Consider the following 20964-nt stretch of genomic DNA (forward strand, 5'->3'; position numbering starts at 1 on the left):
TATTCTATGCTAGAAGAACCTCCTATAGTTTCTATTCCATCTTCTCAAAACATGGACCTGATCGACCTGAAACTGAGTAATCTTTTGCCTTCTGGAATGGAAAGGTAATCAAATTCTATGGTAGAAATGCAAATTGTGAATTACAATATGATCATACAGAGCTTGCAACCCAGAAGTGAAACGCAGAAACTTCCATAGCAGTGGCGCAGAAAATTGTTATCTTGACAGCAGAACAAACTACCCCGTTTATGCCTGGGTCAACTATTACCATTGAAGAGATCCCTTCTTCTGAACATAACCAAGAAAGTAACAGAAATAAGAGGAAATCTGTGGAAACTATGCAAATCATAATGCAATTCGAGAAATTAAGAATAACTGATACGATACAGGAGTCCAAGCCAAAGTAGTTGCATGAAATGGCACCATGCGAAAGATGAAACATCAAGTACGAGGAGCTCCATTAAACACTTGGGTGGTTCTGGTAGACACTTTAGAGTTAAAGCTTAGCTCCTTTTACTTTTGGGGATTGTAAAATAGGGTGAGGAAGGCTCCTCTTAATCAGCCCGCATGTGATAAAGGAAGCTATTATGCTAGTGTTGGTAATACTTCAAAAATAGTTCAATTCAATTAATTGATGGGGGGAAAGATTCCTTACTTGGATTCGCTTTCCCTTACTTGAAGTATTCGCAGCGGAAGTCTAAATCCACGTTCTTGTTCCACCACCGAAAGCTTTACCGGGGAGATTCCACAATCACTGGGAAAGGGAATAATATCCACAACCCAAATGCCGTGGATTAATGGAATGAAGATCAAAAGCGAGGAAAGGAAAAAATTTCCAAGCCTGCGATTCTAAGAGAGAGGAAGAGAGAGATGGAGCCGCCGTTTCTCAGAGATAAATCTCATGCGAATGAATCACACTCTTACTCACTAATGCGGTGGTTACCAAAATATATAACCCTATTTTGTAACCGCCCTAATAGTGAGTTTCCAATATTGCCCTTGGGCATTTAATTTATTAATCATATTAATAAATTCCAACAGCTCCCACTTGCACAAGGGCAAGTGTTAATCTTTCAATGTGTCCTAGACACACTTGTACATCCCAGATATGCACATTCAATCTCTCTGCTATGTATCCCAGATACATAGACTTTTTTGTGTCCCAGACACACATGTATATCCCAGATATACATATATATTGATCTCTTCACTATGTATCCCAGATACATAGACCACCTGTGTCCCCGGACACTAATATCCACAATCATACTCGGCAAAATGGGTTGTGCGACCGGTGATATACCACGAACGCGTGAGCCCCAAACTAGAAACCTTCCCAGAGGGCCAGAATGGCACATCACTCATAAAAACAAATCAAATAAGCATTAGTATAACACAGTGTCCTAGGTTTATTCAAACTCACCAGACTAAAGGTATCTCAATCCCTCTGAGAGATCACCTTCTTGTCCTTAAAATGTTCACTATCGTAACACATACAGTTGGCGCCAGCAAACACTTTTTAGGGTGCAGTTGAATCAAACCTTTCCTTTCGCCCCAGACCATCACTACTTACACTTAGGATTGACTCCTTTCCCGGTAGTGCCCCTTTAGGTCGAATCTATCATGACCATAGGTAACACCCCAAAGTAGCCACATCAACCCTTCGTTTCATGATGTCGTCGAAAGTCACTAAGAACACTAATGGACCATAAGGTCCAGGACTCACACAATGAGAGGAGCAGGGATCCATCCTCTCATTTCCAATGATCGCTAAGCACACATAGTATGATATATGTGCTATGGTGGAGCATTCTATATACAATAGAACGTATGTCCATCTCAACACCATACAGGTCTTAGTCTAGTCGCAACCTCTTGCGCCTAACCCAAGTTTCTTTATTGTCGCCACCCTAGCGCCACATAAAGTACTACGCACTAGCTCCTATAGGCAACATGAATAGTGGGAACATTCATGTCGATTCTCTTTACAATAGAGAAACTCATCTTGATTCCAAATCAAGGCGACATCATGATTATGAATTGACCTACACAAAGTCATTCACAATCTGTCTCATCTCTGCTCGCCTCCAAGGCGCCAGAGGCAAATGCTCGTGTGAGTGAGCCATTCTCTTGCCTATTGACATATCTTGTTTTATGTTAGCAAAACACAATCACACAGAAAGTGAATAAAAAAAAATGCTGGGATGAACTCATATTACTCATTAATAAGAAAGTCTCAGTACAAAAATAAGTCACAATCTACGCAAGCCCAAGGATTTTACATGAGAAATAAAAACATCCTTGGCTATAGGTTTGGTAAGAGGGTCAGCTACCATCTGACTAGTAGATATGTGCTTAAGTACAACTTTCTTCCTTGATGTAATGTCTCTAACAAAGTGATATCTCAACTGTATATGTTTGGTCTTCCCATGATACTTGGGGTCCTTGACATAGCTAAGAGCTGCCGTACTATCACAATAGACAAGGGCAGCCTCTTTGGATGTCATCACAATCCCAGTATGTCGAAGGAATCTCCTCAACCAAACAGCCTCTTGAACCGCAGCTGAGCATGCCACATACTCTGCTTCCATGGTCGAGAGGGATATACAAGCCTGCTTCTTGCTACACCACGAAATGGCCCTATCATTCAGCAAGAAAACATATCCAGAGGTTGATTTGCGCTCATCAATGTCTCCAGCCCAGTCGGCATCACTATAGCCAACTAACCGCAAATCCGATCCTTGGTAACACAACATGTAGTTACTCATTCCTCCGAGATATCTCAATATCCTCTTGATCGCTTTCCGAGTGCTCTATGCCCGGGTTTGATTGGTACCGACTAACCAAACCCACCGCATAACAAATATCCGGCCTAGTACACATCATAGCGTACATTAGGCTACCCATCAGCCTTGGAATATGGAACTTTTTCCATCTTGGTTTTCTCCTCTAGAGTCTTAGGACCCATATCAAGGCTCAAATGCAAACCCTTCTCCACTGGAGTATCAATTGGTTTGCAGTTGTGCATCTGGTATCTCGTCAAGACATTGTCAATATAGGTCTCTTGAGATAAACCCAGTAATCTCTTTTGCCTATTTCTGACAATCTTGACACCAAGCACATAGCTTGCTTCACCCATGTCCTTCATATCAAATACGGAGGACCATTTCTTAATGGTTTCCAATAGCTCCTTGCTATTGCTAGCCATAAGTATGTCATCTACGTACAGTGTCAGAATGACATAATTATTATCGGATCTCTTGGTGTAAACACGGTGGTCTTCCTCAAGCATGGAAAAACCATTTTCCATCATAGCTTGGTGGAAGCGCACATTCCACTGTCTAGATGCTTGCTTTAAGCCATATATGGACTTCTTAAGCTTGCACACTTTGCGCTCAAGTCCATGTGCTTCAAAGACTTGAGGTTGATCCATATAGATCTCTTCCTCAAGTTCTCCATTGAGAAAAGCAGTTTTTACATCCATCTGATAAAGCTCCAAGTCCAACTGAGCAACAATGGCTAGAATGAGGCGAATTGAGGCAAACCTAACCACAGGGGAAAAAGTTTCCTCATAATCAACGCCCTCTCGTTGGGTGTAGCCCTTAGCCACTAAACGAGCCTTGAATCTATCAATAGATCCATCCGCCTTTCTTTTGATCTTGAGAACCCACTTGTTCCCAATTGCCTTTCGGCCTGGCGGCAAGTCAACCAAGTCCCAGACATGATTAACTTTCATCAACTCCAACTCTTCCTTTATTGCTTTTAACCATTCCTTTGAGCTTGACCCCACAAGAGCTTCCTGCACGCTCTTTGGTTCATGCTTATCGACTGAAATCATCTCACAGTCGATCTCTTCAGGAGTTACAATGTAGGCTTCATCCTCTATGTCGAAACGTCGACGAGGAACTAGCCCGCGCCCACTACGGCGCAAGTGCATGTCAGATTGCTCACCGTCTAAGGTAGCTATCACATCTGCACTCCCACTCCCACTAGGATCTTCTCCCCAGGTTCATTATCCAGAATCTGAATCCCTGGAGTGACAAGACCACTATCTTGTATCTCAAAGAATTCTGATGATTCTTTGTTAACTCCTGAAAGAGATGGAAAATCATTCTCCAAGAATGTTGCATCCCTAGACTCAAGTTCTGTTCTCCTCTCACTCTCATCTAGTCCAATGAAGACATGGCCCTTTGAGGGTTCAGAATATCTCACAAAGATACACTTTCTTCCTCTGGGTCCAAGCTTTCCATATTGGTGAGAAGTAGAGTGAACATATGCTGCACATCCCCATGCGCGCAAGTAACTCAAATCTGGCTTCCTTCCGGTCCACAACTCATATGGTGTGGAAGGAACCGATTTGGTTGGAACTCTGTTGAGGATATAGGCTGCAGTCAGCAAAGCATCTCCCCAATAAGAGATGCGTAGATTTGCCTCGCGCCATCATGGATCTCACCATGTCTAGCAAGGTTCTATTCCTCCTCTCAAGCAACCCCATTTTGTTGTGGAGTCCCCGGAATAGTAAGTTGTCTAGATATCCCCTTTTCATCACATAACCCTTTGAACATATCGGAGAGATAATCTCTACCTCTATCCGTTCTAAGAGTTTTAATCCTTTTATCTAATCGATTCTCAACCAAGCTCATGAATTTCTTAAAACATTCCAGAGCTTCGACTTATGAGAAATTAGATAAATGTGACCATACCTTGTATAGTCATCTATGAATGTGATGAAATAAGACTGTCCTTTTCTAGTATGCACATTCATGGGTCCACACACATCCGAATGGATAAGTTCTAAAGGAAGAGAGGCTCTCAAAGCCTTTTTAAATGGTTTTCTAGTTGCTTTTCCGCTAGACATGACTCACAAAGTTGGCAAATCAGATAGTGAACCTTGGCCTAAGAGACCTTCTCTTGCCAACCCTGTTCATCCTATCTAAGCCAATATGTCCTAGTCTAGCATGCCACAAATTAGAATCAATACACACAAGTATTTTGGCAAACAAAAGCACTACTAGAATTAAATGAATAATCAATTGTATCCAATACAATGAAACCATTATCGGGAAAACCATAACCATAAACTGTATCACCCAGATACAAAACCAAAGAATTGTTTTCAAATACAACTCTAAAACCATGTCTTAAAAGATAAATAACAGAAACAAGATTTCGCCGAATGTCTGGAGCATACAGCACATCATGGAGTAACAAACGTCCGGCCACCTCGCAAAACTAATTTGCATGTGCCTATGCCATGAACCTCCACGCTTGAGCTGTTCCCCATCGTTATTCTTTTGCTTCCTCTTGGAATACGACGGTATTCCACGAAGCTCGAGCGTTCCCCTTGTTATGTGTTCTGTCGCACTTTGAATCAACAATCCACAAAGGATTTAGTTCAGCAAGCATAGTAGAACTTGTTACATAACAAGATAAGGTATAACACACAGTACATACCTCTTGCTCAGTGCAATCACGAGCAATGACCAGGCTTTCGGCACTTGAAGCAAATCAAAGTTGATTTCTTCTTGCCAAGCACTAGTCCCCCTTGAACGCTTGGGGCCACTCTTGTTTTTGTTCCCACCCTGGTTACTTTGCTTGGACCGCTGAGGTTGAGCTTTCTCTCTCTTGCGCTTGAAGCCTGCACCCTTACTAGTGCTAGCTTCAGCAGCAAATACATCAGTTTGAGGGGCATCGGCCAACATCCGATCCTCATCAAGCTCAAGGTGCTTGGCAGCTTGATCGAAAGTCTTGACCTCATCAGCATGAGTCAAGAAGATCTTCATATGCTCCCAAGTCTTTGGCAATGACCTGATGACTGCGGAGACTTGCTCCTCATCAGTCTTCTGGCGCCCACATGCGCTCAACTCACTAATCATGTTAGACATGATGGTTATATGCTGCCTCATGGTGTGACCCTGGCGCATCTTATAACCGTCAAAGGTGAGTCCGAGCTGGTGGCCTCTTGTGGTGGAAGTCCCTCCATACTGGAACTTCACAGCCTCCCACAAAGACTTTGCAGTCCTATGCTTCTCATAACGAAGCATCAGGTCATCCCTCATGGAGCTTAGGATTGTAATCTTGGCTACCCGGTCTTTCCTCTTCCAAGCATTGTATGTATCAAGGTCCCTGCGATGCTGTGCAGTGGTACCTTCCTTAGGTGGGTTCATGGTCTGGTTTATGGTCTCCAGCATATCCTGCTCTTCCAGGATATATTGCACCTTTCGGTGCCAGAGGTCACAATTCCTCTCATTCAGCTTATCTCCTTTAGTGAGGTCAACAACAATGCTCTTGGTAGCAGCCATTTTTTCTAGAGATATTACATACAAGAATGAGTTCAATAAATCTAGCATAAAACACAACTCATGCAACAACAAATCACACTAGCATAGTCAACCTATGGGATAAGCACTTAAACCAAAAGAGATGCTAAAAAACATTCAATCAAATTCTCATTCAAACCCACATAGACTTATACACTAGCTTCATTCTGTGCAAGAAACATGATTGATAGACCCATAAATAAAAAATAGTTTTATTAAAATAAAACATGCAATCATGTTCAAGCTATGAGGTGGTTCACACAGTGAACACTTCTACCTCATTAGCTCCCACTAGGCCCCATTAGGCCCTCAATGCCCAAACACCACACAGTTGTCGGGCCATTGGTGTCCAATAAGTTAAAAACACATTCGAACTCGGACAGACCAATATCCAAAAAAATCCATCTCCCGGACGGACTACACACCGTGCCCGGACGGAATTCCGTCGCTCGCTTTTTATGCCTGAGACGGAAATTCCGTCCGGCATTCTCAGGACCAGGACGGACGACCGTCTGGCCCCAGACGGATGACCGTCTCCCAGACGGAAATTCCGTCTGGTCCACAGTGACCAAAAAACGGCGATTTTTCAATTTTTCTTGAACGAATTTTTTTTCAAAAAAAACGGAAAACACGTTTTTTCACCCAAAAAATCATCCAAAAAAAATACATGGAAAAATCCAGCATTAATTATTAAACAAAAATAATTATCATCATGGATTATCAATTCATGCAAATCTTCATTAGGGAAATTCACTCGGATCCTCCCACTCGGATCCGAATCAAAATTAAGGGTTTCCAAAAACCCTATCAATTCTCCCATGGGTTTCGTATTAAACCCTTGATCCTCCCATTGGATCCATACAATAAAATTAAACAATGGGGAGGAACAAAAAAGCGTGGGAACCAATGGCTCTGATGCTAATGTTGGTAATACTTCAAAAATAGTTCAATTCAATTAATTGATGGGGGGAAAGATTCCTTACCTGGATTCGCTTTCCCTTACTTGAAGTATTCGCTGCGGAAGTCTAGATCCACGTTCTCGTTCCACCACCAAAAGCTTTACTGGGGAGATTCCATAATCTCTGGGAAAGGGAATAATATCCACAACCCAAATGCCATGGATTAATGGAATGAAGATCAAAAGCGAGGAAAGGAAAAAATTTCCAAGCCTGCGATTCTAAGAGAGAGGAAGAGAGAGATGGAGCCGCCGTTTCTCAGAGATAAATCTCGTGCGAATGAATCACACTCTTACTCACTAATGCGGTCGTTACCAAAATATATAACCCTATTTTGTAACCGCCCTAATAGTGAGTTTCCAATATTGCCCTTGGGCATTTAATTTATTAATCATATTAATAAATTCCAACAGCTGGAATCGTCAGGGTTGTTAGATTAGCCCCTAGCTAAGATATGCAAGTCATCTAAACCTAGTTTAGTTCTACTTCTGGAAACTAAACAAGTAGAATCGGCTATGAACAAAATTACTTCATCTTTGGGCTTTCATGAAATTTCCTCCTCAACCCTATAGGAAAGTCTAGAGGTATGGCCATATTATGAAATGGTAATATTTCATTAAACTCTTCTTTCTGCCTCTGTAAATATTGTAGGTTTACTTATTCATGTACATTCTCGACTTGGAATTTAGACTTACCTTAGCGTATGGGGACCCGAAAGAAGAAGGCAGATTTTTAGGAAGAACTCAGCCAACTGGATAACATTGTTTTAACTCCTTGGTTAGTATTAGGAGATTTCAATGAAATGTTGATTAATGGTAAAAAATTTGAAGGGAAACCAAAACCTCAGGACAATTAGACTTGTTTAGAGATGCAATTTCAACTTGTGGACTATGTGAACTGAAATGTTCAGGGCCAGCTTTTTCATGGTCAAATGAAAGAAAGGTTAGTGCTTTAATTAAAGAGAACATAGCTAAGGTTTCTGCAATACATCAATGCTTAACACTTTTAGTGGTCTAAATGTTCATAAACTAGCAATGGTAGGATCAGATTACACACCCCTAGAAGTAACCCTCCAGAAAACCAAGAAAAAGCCCATGAGATTCTTGTATGAAACTAAATGGAAGGAATATTAAGACCTTCTAGAACAAATTAAAAAGGGTTGGAGTACTGACTATCAGGGTTCTCTTGCTTTCTTGCTCCAACAATAAATATATCAATGCACAAGGAACCTATTGGAGTAAATCAACAGTGTCAGTAACTTCCCAGGAAATATATAAAATTCAAAAATCCTTGGAGGAAGTTCAACAACTCCCCTCATCTCACCGGTAAGCCCAAGCTGAACTAGACATTCAATTCCCTCAAGTTGACAAATCTAATGAGAGAAGAGGAGAAGTATTGGCATCAAAGGTCCATGATTAAATGGCTAAAAGGAGCGAAATACTACTTTCTTTCATTCAGTCACTAACCAAAGAAGACAAAGAAATGCCATACACAAACCAAAATCTCACACTGGTTAATCGCTCAAAACTGATCAAGAAACCAAAATCTCACACTGGTTAATGGCTCAAAACTGATCAAGAACCTTTGGTGAAATCTTGGGATACTTTTTTGAATTATTTACCACATCTCATCCGCAGTTTGAGGAAATCAAAACCCCTATCCATTTACAAGTCTAAGTGTAACAAGGTTTATAATTTAAATGGAAAGGAAAAGGAGAAATTTCTATATCTCCCATGGGTGAAGCTACATTGGGGCAAGAGGACCATCCACACCCCCCCCCCCAAAAAAAAAAACCCAATGTTTTGAATGTTCCCCCGTTCCCTTATAAAAATTTAAAAATTTTTCCTTTGACCCTCTTTCCATGTATGAAATATAGGGGTGTCAATAAAGCCAACTTGACTTGGCCTGATCCTAACACCCCCCCCCCGGGAGCTCGGGTAGAGTCGACCCGAAGGGCGAGTTAGGGTTACAAAATAGATCTGTAACCAAATTTGATACACTGGAATCCGAATCTAAATTTGATTAGCAAAACCGCTATCCAAATCCGAATAATCTGGCAGAAATTTAGAGAAGGCATCAAAATTCAAATTCGGAACTTTATCGAATATTCGATAATAATCCGATCCGATAAACTATCCGATTATTGATCGGTGATTGTCTTCCTTTTTAATTTTTTTAATTACAATTTCCTATTATCGATTACCAGTTTCCGAATTTGACTATCAACCCTTTTTTAGAGAAAAATGCTAAATACCTTACTCTTACAGGATAATTTCGATTTTCGATTAACCGATTACTAATTATCGGTTTCCAAATCCGATTATCATCCATTTTTCAAGAAAAAAATGTTGAATACTTTATTCTATTTTTTATCCGGCTATTATCCAATTCGATAAGCAATTATTCGAATCCAAATCTCGTTGCTTAACGGACAAATATGGATATCTTCTGGTAAGAAAAATTTCGGATACAGACACCCTTGAACGAATACGAAGGTGAATTCGATGGCAGAATTTAGCTATCCATTTATAGGTCTATTACAAAATACTTGACCTTGGTAGGGTCCGGTTGGGCTTGGGTTCCACCCTCGAGCCTACAGTTTTATTCTAGTATAGAGTTAAAAAACTCAATGTCGCTACATTGTTAATTAATTACCACAATTATGTTTCTCATATTACTAGAATTCCTAATTTTAGTGTTGTTTTTGTAATTATAACGCTATTTTTAAATGATTATTTTTTATTATTGTTGTGGTTTAAATACTATAACCTAAAATATCATAAATTACAACAATTAATACATAACTGTAATAATATTTCTAAAGTTAGAGGGAATATGTTTACTATGATTTTTAACTGCAGTTATTTCCGCAACTAAAAATAAATTGTTACTACATATTTAAATATTACAACTATTATATTAACTATATTACCACGATTCCAAAATGTAGTTCTGTTTTAGTAGCTAAAAAAATTAATATTGTTACACTTTTAATTCCATAGTAATAAGTTTCATATATTACTACAATTTTTAGTTGTAGTTTTGTTTCCATAGTTATAATGTTTTTTTTATTACAATGGTTTTGAATATCGTAGTTAAAAAATACTACAATAAATAACTGTAGTTATATTTTTGTAGCTAAAAAAATTGATATTGTTATACTTTTAATTTCATAGTAATAAGTTTCATATATTACTACAATTTTTAGTTGTAGTTTTGTTTCCATAGTTATAATGTTTTTTTATTACTATGGTTTTGAATATCGTAGTTAAAAATATTTTAAAATACTACAATAAATAACTGTAGTTATATATTAGTAGCCAAAAAAGTTGACATTGTTACACTTTTAGTTCCATAGTAATAAGTTCCATATATTACTACACTTTTTAGTTGTAGTTTTGTTTCCGTAGTTACAGTGTCTTTTTATTCCTATAGTTTTGAATATCGTAGTTAAACATATTTTAAATTACTATAATAGATATCTGTAGTTATATTTTTGCAATTAGAGATAATATATTAATGCGGTTTTGAATACTGTAGTAAATAGTTGTTCATATTACTACACTTTTTAGTTACACTTTTGCAAGTACATCTATAAATATATTTGTTAGTGCAAATGCTACATGTTGCTGCAATAACTATTTTATATTACTACATATGGAAAAACTGTAGTTAGAAGAGACTAGTAGCTACGGATAAAAAAACCGTAGCTAATTATCTGTAGCTATAAGGGGTTTTTGTTGTAGTGCTTCAAAAATCCTTGGAGGAAGTTTAACAACTCCCCTCATCTCACCGGTAAGCCCAAGTTGAACTAGACATTCAATTCCCTCAAGTTGACAAATCTAATGAGAGAAGAGGAGAAGTATTGGCATCAAAGGTCCATGATTAAATGGCTAAAAGGAGCGAAATACTACTTTCTTTCATTCAGTCACTAACCAAAGAAGACAAAGAAATGCCATACACAAACCAAAATCTCACACTGGTTAATCGCTCAAAACTGATCAAGAAACCAAAATCTCACACTGATTAATGGCTCAAAACTGATCAAGAACCTTTGGTGATGAAATCTTGGGATACTTTTTTGAATTATTTACCACATCTCATCCTTTTGAATCTGGTGTACAACCTTGTACGTCTAGGGTAGATAATTAGATGTTGTGCAAACCCTTCTCTGATGAAGAAATATAGAGAGCATTATTGAACAGGCTGCCGACAAGTTTTTATCATAAGAATTGGGACATATTAGGGGGTTGACTTGACCTAAGGAATCAAAAAAATTTCAATAGGGGTTTTGTCCTTTAGAGACTCAATAGAACAATAATTACCCTTTATCTTGATACCAAAAAGGAAAAACCCTAGGAGGCGAGCCATCTTTGGCCAATTAGTTTATGCACGGTTGCATGAAAAATCATAGCCAAATGCCTTGCAAACAGATTAAAAACCACTCTACATTCACTAGTGAGCAAATCGAAAGTGCTTTTGTACCAAGAAGGTCCATATCAGACAATATATATCTTGCACATGAATGTCTTCATTTCATGGAGCAATCATCATAAAAAACTAGCCATTTGGCTCTTAAACTTGACTTGTGCAATGCATATGACAGAATGTAATGGTGTTTCATTTTGGACACTCTTAGTGTACTAGGTTTTGATAATAAATGGATCCTCTGGGGGCATGCAATGCATCTCTGTAGTAGAATACCAAATCAAAATCAGTGGCCAACTCACTAGCAAGCTAACCCTTGAAGGGGTCTCCAACAAGAATGCCCCCTTAGACCCTAAATTTCCATTCTATTCCTTGAAGTCCTTCCTAGAAGACTTACATCCTCTACTGGAGTTCCAAGGTTACATGGGATAACAGTGGCTAGTCCTTCCTTGAACCCTTCTTTGTAGATGATTGCATGTTGTTTACTCTAGTAAAAAATGAAAATGCAACTATGATAAATGAAGTTCTGTTGGAGTACAACAAGCTTTAGGTGTCAACACATTAATATTTCAGAGTCTTCCATTCCTTTTAGCAAAGGAGTTCCGATTCATACTAGAAGAAATATTTCTCAAGCACTTAATATAGATGAAATCTCAACTCATGGAGTTTATCTTCGATTACCCTCCCACACAAGTCAAAATCCCAAGTCTTTTTATACCTATATGATAGATTAAATGTGTGAAATTTAGCCCAAACCCTAACCTAGTAACCCATTTGTTTGTAGGTCTGAAGACCTGAAGTGAAGGTAGAAGGCAATTGTGGGTCATCTCAGTAGAAGACATGGTGTTTGACCCAGAACCCATGGAGATTGATGATGGAGTTCCCTATTTGGAAACCTTGTCTAATTTGGGGGAAGAAACTACACCTTGATGACAAAGAGCTTGGTTGATGGACTTAAGCCCTAGTTGGACATGTTTTGGAAGGTTCGTCAATGCTAGGTAAGTTACTTGTTGAGTTGGGAGAAGCCCCATTGAAAATTTTGAGGTTTGGAGCTTGAATTCCCTATTTTTTGGTTTGTTGTCAGCCTGGGTCAATCAGGTTGAGTGACACACAGTGATAGGGGCTTATGTATAAATTGCTGGATTTTAGCTTTTCGATGCTCTATTTATTAAAACTTCATGGTAATCAACCCCACATTGATCTAAAGCCTTCAGAGAACATGGGAAGCCTCTCTCAAGCATTCACATTAGAGTTTTGGAAGATCATCATCAAATCCTTAAAGCTTTTCAGCAATTCTTTTTTTTTAAGGTTGGTATTCGCTACTACCCACACTTCATCTTCTATTTCTTTTGATTTCTTCTATTCTCTATTGATAGGAGGATGATCATATGTCGTTCCCATGACTGATCCTCCAATCCCTGCTGTTCTAGAGTGGATCTCCATACACCATATGACTTTGTGAATCTTCATATGATGATTTCGAAGGGAAATCAAGTGTGATCTTCATGATTGACTATCCCTTTGATGTTTTTGATTTTAAAGCATGCTAGATTAAAACCTAGCTTTCGAGTGATTATTTCTATCTAAGATCTATTGTTCTTCTCTTTCTAGAGTGAATTTTCATTCTCTCTAGATTCTCCCTAGAATTCACGGATTGATTTCGGTAAACCCTAGCTTTTGATTAATTTAGAATTCTACTCTATTGATCATTGTTGATGCCTAATCTATGCTAGATAGTCTTAGACTACTATTCTATAGTTTCCCTTAAAATTTCAGAGTGTTTTGAATCACAAAAGTTGAGTTTCAGATCAAAATTTAGGGTTTCTATCTGTACAGAACACTAGGGTCAATCACCTAGGTCAATCAGACTTGAGCGACCAGATGAGCTGCCCACATTGTCAGTAGCAGCAGGTTTGGTCTGTTTTGATCCGTTTCACTTCCAATCTTTGAGGGTTTGTTCCTAATGCTTAACCTATGCTTGTTTAGGGTTTATTTGCTAACTTTGAACCTGTCCTCATTCTTTTCTACGGAATTCTTCGAAGTTAAATAAGGTAAAGACGTTTGTTCCCTAATAACCTAAATACATTCGGATTGCATGATCGTACTACTGTTCTTATAATTTTCTTATAATTATATTCTTGCTGTAATTATTGTAACTACAGTTGGACTTGCTCATGTAATTCAATTGTTATTCTGATCATGTATGATTGGTTATTTCCCTATGTATTGATTTATCAATTGTGATTATGAATGACTGATTTGGGATGCAATTGCTTAAACATAATTGAGGAATGGGGAACGTCCTTTTGAAATTTCTGTCTTCGGACATCAGTGGAAGTGGTATGGGATACTTTCCTATGGTGCCCCTTGACTCTTTCCCTGGTTATTGGTTGACATACCTAGGGCCTGTCTAGCAGTGTTTGGCTAGGATTACCCTGTTATATTAGACCCAATTCAGAAGGGAATTGAGACTGAGTAACCCATGGCAGCAATGGGGGTTTGTGGGCACTCAAGACCAGTAACCAACCCATGAGAGGACATGAATCATATTGTAAGGGCCATTCGTTGGTAGGGTTGCAGTAGTAGACTTGGGCTCATGGGCGCTTATGCCCGGTAACTAACCCATGAGAGGACATGAGAGCTTCCCGTTTACTATTTGTGGATGACCAACAGGGTTGATGAGTCTGTAGTCTGAGTTGGTTGTAGTCATAGGATACTATGACTCTAGTGGGAAGGATATTAGAAAGGATCGCTAGAGGAGAGGAATGGAAGTATCTAACCCTGACTTGATATAACTAAGTAGAAGACTTGCATTGGGCTAAGTTCAACCCTGACATGCGCCAATACTCAGACCAATGGTGATGTGAGAGAGCGGTGACCTAAACCCCAACCATGGAGTGTCCAAGAGGGATGTAGGACCCAAGTACCACCGGAGAACCCAAGATACCGAGATGGTTGAGGGAGAGTTATTTGAGACCTACCTAGAGGAGTATAGTGCTATGACTTAAAGCATGTCTGCCACTAAAGACTAGCATTCATAGAGTTAGAAGCATACATGCATGTTTGTCTCATATCATAATTTATCTTTATGATGTGCTATCATGTGATATATGTTATTGTGGAATGAACTGCCTTGCTGAGTTCTTTTGAACTCACTTATTTTTGCAACAACTTTGTTAGATCTATCTACAAGTATAGATGACTATGAGGGCCAATACTATGAAGCCCAAGCGGATGACTCATGCGGTACCCAAAGTACTGGCTACCATGACTACGACTGTGAAGACTACCAGTACGAAGCTGGAGCTTATCAAGATTAGTCCAACTCTAGTGCTTGTGTGCTGGCGATGGGACATCGAATATTTTACTTATGGATACATTATTTATAGATTTGAAGAGACATTAGTTTAGATTTAGTTTACTTTTTTTCTTTCAATTTTTGGAATCGGTTGTAATCTTAGTTTAGTTTTTTATCTACTTTTCTGCTACTATTGTAGAGTAATTTTCGCTACACTCTACATTGATTTATTATATTGGTATCAATTGCCGCACTCTAATTATATTGTCAACTCTCTTTGAATCTTATATTGATTATTCAGTTATAATAGTTGAACATTGATTTAGTCTTGTTCTTGATTGTATTATTGTAAATGTGGGAGGTTGATTTCCTCAAACTGATCTTTGGGGCTATGGATCACACACTCGAGTATGCCAAATAGGGTACCGGCTTGGTGGATGTGACAAAATGGAAAGTTGGAAGAGTGGAAAGAAAAACTATTCTCTCATGTGGGGAAGGAAATTATAATTGAAGAAGTGGCAATTGCACTACCCACATACACAGTGTAATTGATAAGACTCGTTAGAAATTTTTTGTGGATAAATAGTTGAAGCTTTGGCATAAGTTGGGTAAAATGGAAAGAGTTGTGTTGCTTACTGAGGGGGGGGGGGAGGGGGAGGGAGGTTTCAAGATCTTAATTCTTTCAACAAGGCCTTATTGGCCAAACAAGGATGGAGACTCCTAACCTAACCAAACTCCATATGGGCCAGAACCATAAGGGAATATCCCAAATATTCACTCTCCATATTCCTCTATCCCTCCCCCCTCCCCCCCCCCCCCCCAAACAGAAAGAAATTAAAAAAAAAAAAATGAGTCCTACTTTAGTGCATGAACTTATTGATTGGGACAATATTGGAATCTACCACTTAAGGACTGTCTCTTCTCTCAAGATGAAAGGACAACAATATTATCTATACCAATTTTATCCTCTGCAATAGAAGACTCCTAGGTGTGGAAGGAAACTAAACATGGGAGGTTTCATGTCAAACCAGCATACTGTGTAGCTAACCTACTAGGTTGATCACCAAACAGCCCAAGCATCCTCATCAACCATCATTAATTGGGGAAGAATCTGGAAAACAATTAGTCTCCCAAAAATTAAAACCTTCTTATGGAGAGCAGCTCATGAGGGGATCCTAATTCATAAATCTCTATTTGAAAGAAACAATAGCTTTCTCCCCAAGTATTTATTATGTATGTCACAACTCACCAGTGGAAAGTGTAACACATGCTCTATTTTATTGTGTTCATGCAAAGAACTGTTGGACGACATCACCTTTGAGGATTGACACCACTGAGTTTTTAGATAATACCTTCCATGATTGGTTAGATTTCCTTGAGAGGTAATTTTGTTCATCAAATCAAGGAGAGCATGTATATACTATGAGTAGTGTGTTATGTTGGGTGGTTTACTATTATGCCCAAATGAATTTCTTTCTAAAGGAAAATGTCTCTCCCTTTCTAACTCTATGATTTGGCTTGACAAGTTTTTGAAATAGAACTTGTTCAACATGTTCTAGCTTCGTAGGATCATTCAGGGTCTCCTAATTCCTTGGCGGAGGACTTTATTCCTCTCCCAACTAGGTTTAGAGTCTATAAGGATGCCACTTGGGAGGCCTCTAAAAAACTTGTGGGCAAAAGTTTATTTTTTATTTGGAGTTTCAATTTTAACATATGGTCCTTTGTTAATTTCTTTTAAACTAACAATAGGTGCCCCTTTTGGGAACTCTCTTTGTGTTTGTGTATTTGTGTGACATGTTAATTAAGTGTCAACGAATTATATAATAACATGTGAAGAATGATTAAAAAAAATAGTAATAATAATAAATAAATAAAACTGAGGTTATTTATTGAGAGGGTGGCATGTTGATTGACCTATAATTCAATTATGATGTCACAACAAACGTAGGACATGCAAAAAAAATAAGGGGCACAAAATATAGGAAAGATATTAAGCATTTGTTAATGACAATAAATAATTGATCCCTGTAGGAAGGGAAATATTTATTACAGAGAGGGATCGCTGTCAAATGGGAGTCTGTGTGTGCTCCGAAGTGTAAAGGCGGGTTGGGTCTTCGTTGTTTGCGAGATGTCAATTTTGCTTGTCTCTGTTGGTTGGCCTGGCAAATAAAACATAATAAGTCTTTCTTTTCAAGATTTTTGAGAGGAAAGTTGATTGATGATAAGGGAAATTTGCGGAATTCTAGGGTTTGCTCTTCAATTCTTTTTTGTCTGAAAAAGTTTTGGCATTTTGCTGCTTCTTATGAGAGATGGACAGTGGGCGATGGGACAAAAATAAATTTTTGGAAGGATCATTGGTTAGGAGACTCTACTGTTGTTAATCATTTGGAGGTTCCTCTCATTTTGGCGGACAAGTTGAATCTTAAAGTGGCGAACTACTTCCTTGATCGACGGTGGTGTTTTATGGAGGTGCAATCTCCTCCTTTAAAAGAAATTTTGGAGTGTGTCAGTCTTATCCATCTTCCTATTGGTTTTCACGAAGATATTTGTTATTGGATTGGAACTGTTCAAGGAGAGTTCTCAATGAAATCAGCTTGGGATATGCACATGAAAAAGAGTGCGGTTGTGGATTGGGAGAAGAAGATTTGGAAATTGAGGTTATTTCCTAGGCAGTAGATTTTTTGTTGGTGGGTTTTCCATTGGAAGATCCCTATTGATGCAATTGTTTTGTCCAAATGAATCTCTTGGTTTCACGATGTGGAATGTGTCTAAAGGCTTATGAAGATATTCCTTATATTTTTCTTCTTTGCTCTTTTGCTCGCAGCTGTTGGGAGGCTTTGTGTTCTTCGTTCGGTTTCAGTTGGAAGCCCTCCTTTTCTCTTCAAGATAGTTATAAGTGGTGGTGTTCTGCAGGGCAAGTCTTTGCCTTTGGGTAATATGTGGTTTCATGGCTGCTTCTTGCTATTATATTATATGTGGTTTGCTCGTAACAAATATCGATATGAGGAGGTGCATTGTCTAAATATTGGGTTTTGCGCCAAATCTTCTTTGATCTCAGTTGTCATGATTATGTTTTGCTTAGCAGAAAGGTCCCTCCAGTGGTGTTTGCTCAATCATGAGCTATGGGTCTGAAAATTTTTATTAAGAACACTACTCCTCAATAAATTTTCTGGGTTTTTCCTTCTATTGGTTGGGTTAAGTTAAATGTCGATGGTTGTTCGTTGGGCAATCCTGGTATGGATAGTGCAGGTGGTTTGTTTAGGGATGAATAATCAACTCTTCTGTTAAATTTCAGCACCTAGTTAGGTATCAAAAATAATTTTGAGGCTAAAATGGAGGCCCTGATGCAGGGTATAGAGTGGGCAATAAAGTTAGACAATCAACGTTTATGGATAGAATGTGATTCAGTGGCAGCTGCTGTTTTAATTCAGCAAAGGAAGGTTCCATGGTTTTTCTTGTAGCGCTGGAGAGGTGTTGATTTTCTTTTTTCTTGCCAGTCATCTTTGAAAAATTTCACATTGTTATAGGGAAAACAATCAAGTGGCTGATTTCTTGGCAAATCGGGTGGCAAGACAAGGTTCATCAACTGTTAATATACCCTGGACAACATTGATAAGGAGTGAACTTGATTTAGAGGCTTCTAATTGTTCTCGTTTCAAATTTTGATTTGTTATCTATGATTATGTGAGTTGGATTCAGTGAGGTTGGGTGTATTTGGGGGCAACTGAAGTTGCAGGTTTGAGGGTTGGTTTTTTGATTGTATGTTTGTAATTTTTCTTTTCGCTTTTTAATAGAAATGATCATTTTAGCGGGAAAAAAATATTACCAGAGAGGGATCTGTAAACATGAGAGAGGATCAATAAGAAACACTGAGGCTGGGATCGGGATAATTTGCAGGTTTCATAGCAGAGAAAATATATAAAATTATGTGATTACTCATCCATTTCTAGACCCCTCATATTTGATTAACTGTTTTGCTTCTATGATTTTACTTAAAGAGCAGAGCTCCTCCTAAAATTGAGTCCATGCATATGCATCCTTGCTGTTTGATTGTCTATTGAAGACCAAACTATTGGAGTGTAAGATTTCAACACCGCTACGTGTTAATATAAGACTACACATGCAATTTCCTATGTATAACATACATATAAAATTAAATGCAGCAAAATTTCCTGCTTTAATGACTAGAAATATAATTAAAAAAGTGTCATTTTATAAATATATAATTTAAAATGCCATCAAACAAGAAAAGACATGATATAGTTTTGTGGAATATATAGTATATATTGCAACAAAACCTGCAGTCTGAAAAGTAGAAGAAGAGAATATGAAGAAAAGTGGTGGAGAAGAAGGAGAAGGAAAATGGGAAAAGGGGGAAAGCTTACATGCATGTGTTGAGGCTCACCCGGAGTACTTTATTTATAATATAGAAAGTTTGAAATATTAACATAAATTATAATATAGCACAATGAAAATTAAGCAAGATCGTGCATCATACATCTATATTATTTCATGTTTCATACCATAATGGTCATGATCATAATTAATAACCTATACATTTTTTTTTTGTAATTACAACATAGTCATTAATTCATAATTTAGTCCAATTCATTATAAACTAAAATTAAAAAGACTATATATATATATATATATATATATATCAAATGTTTTTAGACATTAAATAAAACTATAAAATGTTCATCTCATTTATGTAGGGTGTTACACATATGAACAAATTCACATAAACAAAAAGGTCAATCATTCTGAAGAAATTTTCTTTCTCTAGCATTTTAATATTATAACGTAATAACATTGGTGTGAAGATATTCTTATGGTAATCTGATCTATCAGTGGTTGTTGAGATTGGATTCAATTTATTTGCTAGACAAGTCAAACATGAGTTATATATTCTATTCATTTCTACAATGTATCACCTACTTACTTATTTGGGAAGTTGAAGGTCTATGTAGGGTGTTACACATATGAACAAATTCACATAAACAAAAAGGTCAATCATTCTGAAGAAATTTTCTTTTTCTAGCATTTTAATATTATAACATAATAACATTGGTGTGAAGATATTCTTATGGTAATCTGATCAATGGTTGTTGAGATTGGATTCCATTTATTTGCTAGACAAGTCAAACATGAGTTATATATTCTATTCATTTCTACAATGTATCACCTACTTACTTATGTGGGAAGTTGAAGGTCTATGCACTGAAAGTCTTTAAAACTTAAGGAAGTGTATCAACAGATATTAAGTTATAGTCCTTACATGGGAATTGGTGCTTGATTATCATACTTTTATTAGGGAAAATTGTATACTTAATTCTTCATCAATCTATGTTTTCTATCTTTTTATGACAATTTCTTCAATCCTTGTCAATTCATTTTCAATTTTTGTGGTGTCTTTACGTAGCCTATGTCCATGAAAGACTAGCCATCCACAATCCAAAGCGAATTATTAAGCTTGTGTCCAATCTCAGGATTTTTGTTCGCGGCTGCGCGGGTATCTATCCTCGTAGCCGTCAGAATGTGCCACGTGGCATTGAAAAAATGAACGGTTTAGATTCTTTCACTAAATTTTTATATTTAAAATGTTTTATAAATTACAATTATTCGTCCCTTATACTTTCTAAATTTAAAAAATCAATCCTACTCATCTCGGGTGTGAACAAAATCCTAAACTGGATTTACAAACTCCTCTAACCCCTCCAGTGTTCACCGGAAATCACCGATGAGCAACATAAGAGAGATTTTCGTGTGAAGCCAACCGTTAACTCAGGAGGACACAGGAGAAAAGACGCTCACCTTGCGATATCCCATGAAGCTTAACCGTAAACTCCAACAGATTTGCGATATCCCATGAAGTGAACTCCAACCAACAGATAAGAGTAATCAAATTCTTTCTCTAATTACCCATTCCATTACCTGTCACAATGTAGCAGATATTCAACTT

The sequence above is a fragment of the Hakea prostrata genome, unplaced genomic scaffold (genome assembly GCF_041222555.1).
Source record: "Hakea prostrata isolate BN-2017 unplaced genomic scaffold, UWA_Hpros_2 contig_103, whole genome shotgun sequence".
Lineage (NCBI taxonomy): Eukaryota > Viridiplantae > Streptophyta > Magnoliopsida > Proteales > Proteaceae > Hakea > Hakea prostrata.